This window comes from Crinia signifera, chromosome 8 (genome assembly GCF_055691185.1).
Source record: "Crinia signifera chromosome 8, ASM5569118v1, whole genome shotgun sequence".
NCBI classification, from domain to species: domain Eukaryota; kingdom Metazoa; phylum Chordata; class Amphibia; order Anura; family Myobatrachidae; genus Crinia; species Crinia signifera.
This window is the reverse complement of record NC_139224.1, coordinates 37,370,832-37,379,216: the sequence shown is the minus strand read 5'-3', so window position 1 is coordinate 37,379,216 and position 8,385 is coordinate 37,370,832.

The following is an 8,385-nucleotide window of genomic DNA, read 5'->3' as shown; positions in this document are numbered from 1 at the left end:
TATGAGTGGACTAACAAAGCCCTATATACAACGAGTCTTTTATCCCAAACTGACTACACAATGATGAAAAAATATTATGGGTGTTATGTGTTAATGTAAGGGCCATTAAAAATTGTTGTTTATGTTTTAAGGTCATTGCTGACAACAGAGGATCCGATTCCTGTGGGGTCTTCCCAGTACATATATACCTAGGCTGTTTTATACTGCAATATAATGAGTTGTACAGTCGTAAGTCCTGTATATACTGTTTCTCTTATTTTGTTTCACTGACTGTTTATAATAAATAACATAAAAGATGGAAGATAATTTTGTAGGGAAATATTGTTAAAGATATATGGAGGGGTCTATTTATAACCCTTTTACGCCAAAAATCGAGGTCACCCCCAGGTTTTTGGATCTGGCTCCAACCCAGATGCGATCTGGCTTGTGTACACATGTTATGCTGTGTACACACGGTCCTATTTCCTTTCCGATGTTGACGATATAGTCAACATCGGATCGGCATCGGATCGGAATCGGATGCAGATCGCAAGGGTTTTAACCCTTGCGATCCCGATCCAATCCCGATGCACCTTCACGTATCGGAAGCCAGAAAGTCTTGGCTGCCTTGTCTATATAGTGCAGATCTGCACTATATAGTCAAGATAGGATGCAAATCGGATGTGCCTTAAGATCCTATCCACGATCCTATCTGATCGGATCGTGGATAGGATCTTAAGGCACATCTACCGTGTGTACACACCATTAGATGTGCCTTAAGATCCTATCCACGATCTGATAGGAAATTGGACCGTGTGTACACAGCATTACACTGTTGACATCAGCAGAGGCAGGTCCTGAGCCGGTGCTTGGAGATTACTTCATCTCCAAGCACCAAGAAATCCGCCAGCAGGGACCCCGTTACACCAAGGACACACTGGACCGTGCATGTGTCTCCAGCCTCCATCCGTGAGGTAATGGACGCCACACACAGGCATCCATTCACCTTCTCCCAGGCTCCGTTGCTGTCTGCATAGTACAGCAGTTAACAGCAGAGCATGCCGCCTCTCCAATCTCCATACTGACCGCAGGAGGCTGCGGTCAGGAGGTATGGGTTCCCTATCAATGTAAAAGGGTGCCGGGTAACACGACCTGGGTTATTTTTTTAGAGCCCATTTACACCAAGCCTTGACTCAGGTTTACTCGGCAATAATCCAAGTTATTGCTTTGGTGTAAAAGGGGTATTAGTATAATCATTATTTACTATTGTAATTTACCATTTTCCAGGGTTAATTCATTAAGTGCATGCACAGTCAACATCAGGGCTGGATTGGCCCATCGGGGTATAGGGGGCAACTACTGGTGGGCCCTGCTCCCCAAGGACCTAGAACTTCCTCTAGGGATCAAGTTGTAGACTGTGCACTTGAATTATACATATGTTATATTGTGCTGCACAAGACTATTTTCTGTATTTTCTACATTGATTTTCTACAGTAATCTGGTACATTATCTTGCATGGACTAGCAGTATTTACTATTTCTATCAAGCACAGATTATGCACTCTCTATGAGTATGCTAAACCTCTGTGGTGACTGGCCACACCCCCTCTGCAGGCTGGCCACACCCCTAAGCATGGGCACCTACCACAGCATTCACCCAGTGGGCCCTGCATGCTCAAGACCCACTCTGGCAACCATCTATATATTTACATATTGGTTTAATTTCTATGGCCCCCGTTGGCAGGTATAGCTTATGCCTTAGTAATACGTAATTAATTAGCAGCAATAAAACCCATGCTTGTTTAATTAACTCAGCACACTGGGACGAAAGGTTTGCTTTTGTAGTTATCAGAATTAAATCCCTTTTTTTCATACCTTTAGGGCTATTTCACACACTCCGGCTCCAGCCGGGCGGTGAAAACTCGCACGGCCAGGAAGTCGTACAGCACGCAGCAGTTTAGAATGGAGGGGATGGCCACAGCCCGGCAGCCGTCCCTTCAGGGCCGGCGCCACCACTAGGCAAATCTAGGCATTTGCCTAGGGCGCCGGCCACTGGAGGGCGGCATTTTGCCCCCCCGTGCCGCGGGGGTACCTGTCCTGCGGCTCTGTGTATTTAAAGCTGGCGGCGGAGGCAGCGAGGGGTCCCTGCAGTCAATAAGAAATAACGAGCGCTATCCACCGGGCTATGCGGAAGCGCTTCTGTTGTGAAAACACTGTCCGCACGCTGATTGGCTGAGATTCAGCCAATCAGCGTGCGCCGTGCGGCCAGTGTTTTCACAACAGAAGCGCTTCCGCATAGCCCGGCGGATAGCGCTCGTTGACTGCAGGGACCCCTCTCTGCCACCGCCACCAGCTTTAAATACACAGCGCCGCAGGACAGGTACCCCCCCTCCCCCGGCACCGGGGCGCCCCCACCCCGACTCGCCTGGGGCGCTCCGGTGCCTTGCACCGGCCCTGCGTCCCTTCCAGTGGTGGGATCCGGCTGCAACTGGGCGGCCGGGCCGTTGCCGTCCTGTCTGGATGGACACAATTGTGGCCATTAGTAACCACTGTGCACGGCTTCTGGCCGTGCGGGATTTCGCCACCCGGCAAGAGCGGGAGTGTGTGAAATAGCCCTAAAGGTATGTAAAAAAAAGCAAAACAAACTTTTGTTTTGAATTTGAATTATTTTTATTCACAATATATTAAAAAGTTTAGAAACTAATATTTTTCGTATTTCGTCTGTGATTGTATATACTTTCTCGTGTTAGCCCCCAAATATAATCCCCTGTCATACTCATTGTATTGCCCCTGATAACGACGTTCAGAGTCCATCACATCTTGATGAAAACATTCTCCTTGCATCCCCCTCGTCCCCTCCCTAACACTCTTCTCCTTATATGGTCATTCAAAACCTTTAATGTTTATTGATCATTGTAAAAGGGACAAAAGCAAAGTTTTCAAAAAAATAAACAAAGGTTTTGGTTATTTTTCGATATAGAGATTTAGAAAATAGTTATTAAAATAAAGACTTTTTGTTTTTTGTTGACCGGCTGTTATTACATTTATCAGGGCCATGGTGCGGAAAAACAATGCGAACAGGTAGACGCCAGCCCGCTGCCCTGCTGTACGCATGCCCACCCCCACCATATGCACAAATCCCTGCACTACCATGTGAGCAGATGTGGCCACACAGAGGAAAAATCATTCGATGGTTCCTCACCATTAAATATTTCTTCCCTTCACAGGTAAAAGGAGGTCTATACTTACTTTTATACTGCACGACAATGGACGAAATGTGACGTCAGCCGCCAGCCCCGAGCAGGGGATCATGGAGGGAATCATGTTGGGAGGTATGGATACTTGTCAGCGGTCCTGTCATTCCTTCCTCTACTGAAAATGTCCCATTTCTATGCGGGCAGGCTTTATGGAACCGCAAACCCGCTGTGACAGAAGCCGGAAGGGGGAGGGGATCCCCTGATAATGAGCAGGTGGAACCAGAAACTTTGGATTGGGGTGAGCCTAATTTATAGTTACGGCTCATTGGTTTGCATATATAATTTTTAAGCTGAACAGACTGTTTGACAGACTGACTTTCTGAATAAAACCAGGGCCACTGAAAGCGCTGCCGGGCCCGGTAAAAAGGGGTTTGACCAATGGGAGGGGCATGGCCAATGGGAGAGGGCATGGCCACACAGCCACAGGCTGCTGCTGCAGCTGACTCTCTCCCTGAGCAGTGTGTGCTGAGCAGAGGAGAGAGGCTTTGCTGCTGTGGCAGCCTCTGCTCTCTTCTCCCACTGCCAGGTCTGTGCAGCGGGGGAGGGGGGCGCAGGACTTGGCCCCTCCAACAGACCCGAGTAAAAAGTACTCACTCCCCCCCCTCTCAAAGGCATTGAATATAACACAATGGGGGAGATTCTCTAAGAATCTCCGCCCCCCTTCGCCGCCCATCGCATACTTAATAATCGCATATGTTGTAACATATGCGATAATTAAGGCAAAGGACAGCTCTTGCGTTAAGAGCTGTCCTTTGCGGTGAGAGTCGCCGGGTCCCAGCAGGTCCCGGCGGCTCCCCCCTCCATCACACACCCGGCGCTGCTGCTGCTGCGCCAGGCTCTCCTCCTCCCTGCACCCGGAAGAGGATCAGTGCAGGGAGGAGGTCATAGGTCCGGGCAGCACTGCGCTGTGCTGCCCGGACACAGGTGAGGGGGGAGGGGGCGATGCGGGGCGGCGGGGGGTCGGCGCGGCGGAGGGTTGCGGTAGAAGCCCATTGGCTTCTATGGGGCATCGCCAGATTTTTCTGGCGATGCCCCCCGCCGCGTTAACCCAGCGGGGGATGCTTACAGCATCCCAAAATGCAGTAAAAACCCCGATAACGGGGTTTTTACCGCATTTCTTGTTTAGAGAATCTCCCCCCAAATCAGCTCAGCCCGGGAAATTTTAAGTTATACCACCGAAGTGGTTTAAGGCCTATATGGGTCTATTAAATTAAAAACATTTTCACTTTAAAAAACTTTTGAGAATTGCATAAACATAAACTTTCACCTGTCCATCAGACGGGCCTTAAGACTAGTGAAACTATAGTAGAATAAGGGTTCTCTAAAAAGCATGCTGCCTGGTTTCACACCAAAAACAATGTTGGAAACGGTTCCTTATTTGTTTTAGGGACCTATTTATCACCATTTGTTTAAATCCATTCTTTGCAAAATAAGGATTACTCTTTAGGCATGACTTATAGAAGTTGGAATTGTTATTTTATATTCCCATTATTTGCTATGTATCTAGTTCATCAAATGAATGCCTTATACCAACAAATTATACAACATCTACTGTAGCGCTGAACAGGTAATGGTTACTGTAGAATCATTACAGAGCAATGAGACATTACAGGTATGGATTCTGTAGTAGGCAAACATTAAGTAGATTTACACAAATATATAGACACGTGACTTACATGTGACTGTAAGCTCAGAGATAGTAACTAGAACGCTCAGATGGCAGAGGCTAGAAACTGTGATTACTTAAGTAACAAAACAAATACAGAAATGGGAAAGGCTCATTATAGAAACCGAGTCCTGATTTGACAGTATTACTATGTTGTAGGTGGCTTTCCTGGTTTTTCAAAATCAAGCCTTCCTGTATTGATAACACACATTTGTTGGTCCTATGATTCCTTTGACTATCAGCTAGAAGATATCTGCTATTATTGTAAGCACATTTAACTGTGTGTCTACCCTGTGGAAATCAGCAAGCCAAATGCCCGCAGCTGGTTACTATTAGGCAGAAGCATTAGAAGTTGGGGTCAATGGTATCCTTACTGACCCAGTATAAAAGACACACATTTTTCACTTTATGGGGGCTAGTCTATTCTAACTGCGCATGTGCAGTTATGCGAATGTGCAGATGTTTGGTGCAAGTGGACAAGGCGAACTGCAGTGCGGGCGGGGGGAGTGGGGCGATGGGGGGGGGGGCACAGCCCATGTGAACACCTAGCATTTCATGGGCATTCCCGATGATGCAGGGGTGTGTGTGTGTGTGGGGGGGGTCAGCTGACGTCAGCGGATGTCATATGCCTTTGGGGGTTATGTATCAAACCTTGGACAGATATGAAGTGGAGCAGAGGGGGAACTACCATTAGTGCAGCAGGTGCAGTGCACCAGGCTTCATGAGGACAAAGGGGCCCACTGCTGCCCCTGTTACCCTCTTTATGTCTCCCACTGTTTTTCCCTGTTACCCTCTCCCTATCCCTGCCTCTCCCTGTCACCTACTGCCATTCTGCATATAGTGAACTTACGCTGAGCTGGAGGAGGGGGGCCCATTTTATATTTTGCTCCTGGGCTCACCACCCACAAGTTCTGCCACTAAAGTGGAGAGAGATAACTTACCAACCATATGAGATTTAAACAAAAAGAACAAAGACAACCAGTTCAATGGGACGCACTCATCCTTCCACAGAATAGGTAAATAAAAATAAAAACGGTGTTAGAAAATGGAGTTAAAAGAAAATCATTGAGTCTTGATTCAATTAAAATGTCCTATATTGGGGCAACTGAAGTGAAATATGAAAAACTTTATTAAGAAAAATAGAATGGACCAATATGCTTAATAAACAGTTGGTTTCCTCCTCATATGCCGAAATGAACCTAAAGATACTACATAGGGCCTACTACACTCCCCAACTTAGGCTCCTCACAGGGGCTTCAGATAACTCCCTATGCTTTAAATGCGGGTGCCCAGACGCAGACATCCCCCACTGCTTATAGTCCTGTTCAGTTGTACAGTCATTCTGGGAAACAGTTCAGAACTATATCAACACCAACCTAAATATACCCTTTACAAGAACAATGGCATGGGCTTTTTGGAACAATATTGAACCCCAGACCAAAACAATACTATCCCAATGGATCCCAATGGATACAAAAAGAAAATATACCTATCTCCCTAATGTTGCCCCGGCTATTGTTCTTATTCCAAATGGACTGGATAGAGTGCTCATTAGATGCTGAATCACGATCCGCTAAGTTTTTCTCTATATGGCTCCCATATGTGTTAACGCTACCGCCTTCTACCAAAGAAAACATCTGCAAAGTGACAATATTGACAACTTGGTACAATATGGAAACTCTCACAAATGGTTCTGCACCGTTTTAAATATATTGTGACTTTCTACAGATGCGATAATCTTATGCTACGTTACACACATGCCCACTGGCAATACTGGCTACTAATTTTATATTTCTTTAAATGCACTCCTCTTGCTTCCTTTGTCTCTTTTTGTTCTCTTATGCTTCTCTCGTCTCTCTCTCCTCATCACCACCCATAAATCTGTATACCACTGTGATAGGATGGCAATGACATTTACCTGTTTTGACATGTTGTATTTATTTGTTAGCCATGTATGCAAATAATTTATCTTTATTTCAATAAACACAAATTGAAAAAAAAAGAAAAATAGAATGTGATAGAAAAAAAATTCATATGCAATTAATTAATTAAGTGCAAGTAATAAAGATATACAACCAATCTCTGGGCCAGATGCACTAAGCTTCAAAAATGATAAAATGGACAGTGATAAACAACCAGCCAATCAGCTCCTTACCTCCATGTCACAGACAGTGTTTTAAAAAATGTCAGACAGGAGCTGATTGGTTGGCTGTTTATCACTCTCCATTTTATAACTTTTGAAGCTAAGTGCGCTATCTTCTTTTGTGTTATATGCCCCTATTGACGTACTGAAAAGTCCCTTCTGTACATAATTCTGTCCCTTAAGTAAATAAAACAGCCCATTTACTATGTGATCGCATATGCAATGTGAACTGGGCAGGATTTACAGCACAGAATCGCATTGCAATATGCGGACCTTTCGGTGGTATGTATGATCTTCGCCAGGTGCTGGGGGTCTGTGCATGCGCGGTCAGCATTGACCCCCCACCAACCCCGCTGACCGGGTTCTACAATGGGCTACCTCCATCTCAGAATGGTGGTAGCCCAGGAACCCGATGCGATGCTGCCTGATGCTGATACAGTGATATATATATATATATATATATATATAGTGACCTATAGGGGAAGCGGCTGCAAGCAGGACAGGAGAGATCGGAGATTCCTGCTGCGGTCACTCCTACAATTATTCAGGGAATACTTAATATTTGTGGCTAACCCACGAAAGCATGAATTAGCCACAGATATTACATGGTTTATGGGTGGGTGCGCCCAGGAAACCGCTGGGCGTCCCCATACGAACATAGGGAGCCATTTGCCCCATTCTCAGAGCCAGATGCCGCATATATACTGTAGGTACAGTAAGTCAAGACTAACTTATTTTGTGAGCAGGGTAAAAATCATCTTGATAAAGCCAGAGACCTGTCGAAACGCGTTGGTAGACCAGTGGAATACTTACATCCAGTTCCCTAACAGCATTTCTTGCCATACATTGGATTCGGACCAGTCTCCTATTCTCATGCCTTCCCAGCTGTGACCACCGATAACGAGTTGTTTTCCCCCCCAATCAGGGGCCCAGTTGCCTGAACCAGGATACAGGTGCTACACCAGGAGATCGCCACTCCACAAAAATCCTGTCCCATTACCATACTGGACACATTGGATACAAATTCACAGCTCTACAGTTTGGAGATATTATAGGAACGGACCCACTGATACATGGCCTCTACTGAATACGGTACCGTATGAACTGGACTACACCTCCATTCCTCTTCTTTTTAATACTCCCCTTATCCCCGAATGGGGAAAAGAAGGGAGTTTGATTTTTTATGATTTTTTACATGTCTATATGTTATATTAAATCATTTTTAAATTTCTCTAACCATTGGCACTGGGGGCCAAATGTAATAGGGTGAGAGTTTCAGAAAGTGAGAGATTTTGGGAGAGTTTTCCCATGTTTTTTAAAGCAGCAATCAATTACATGGCA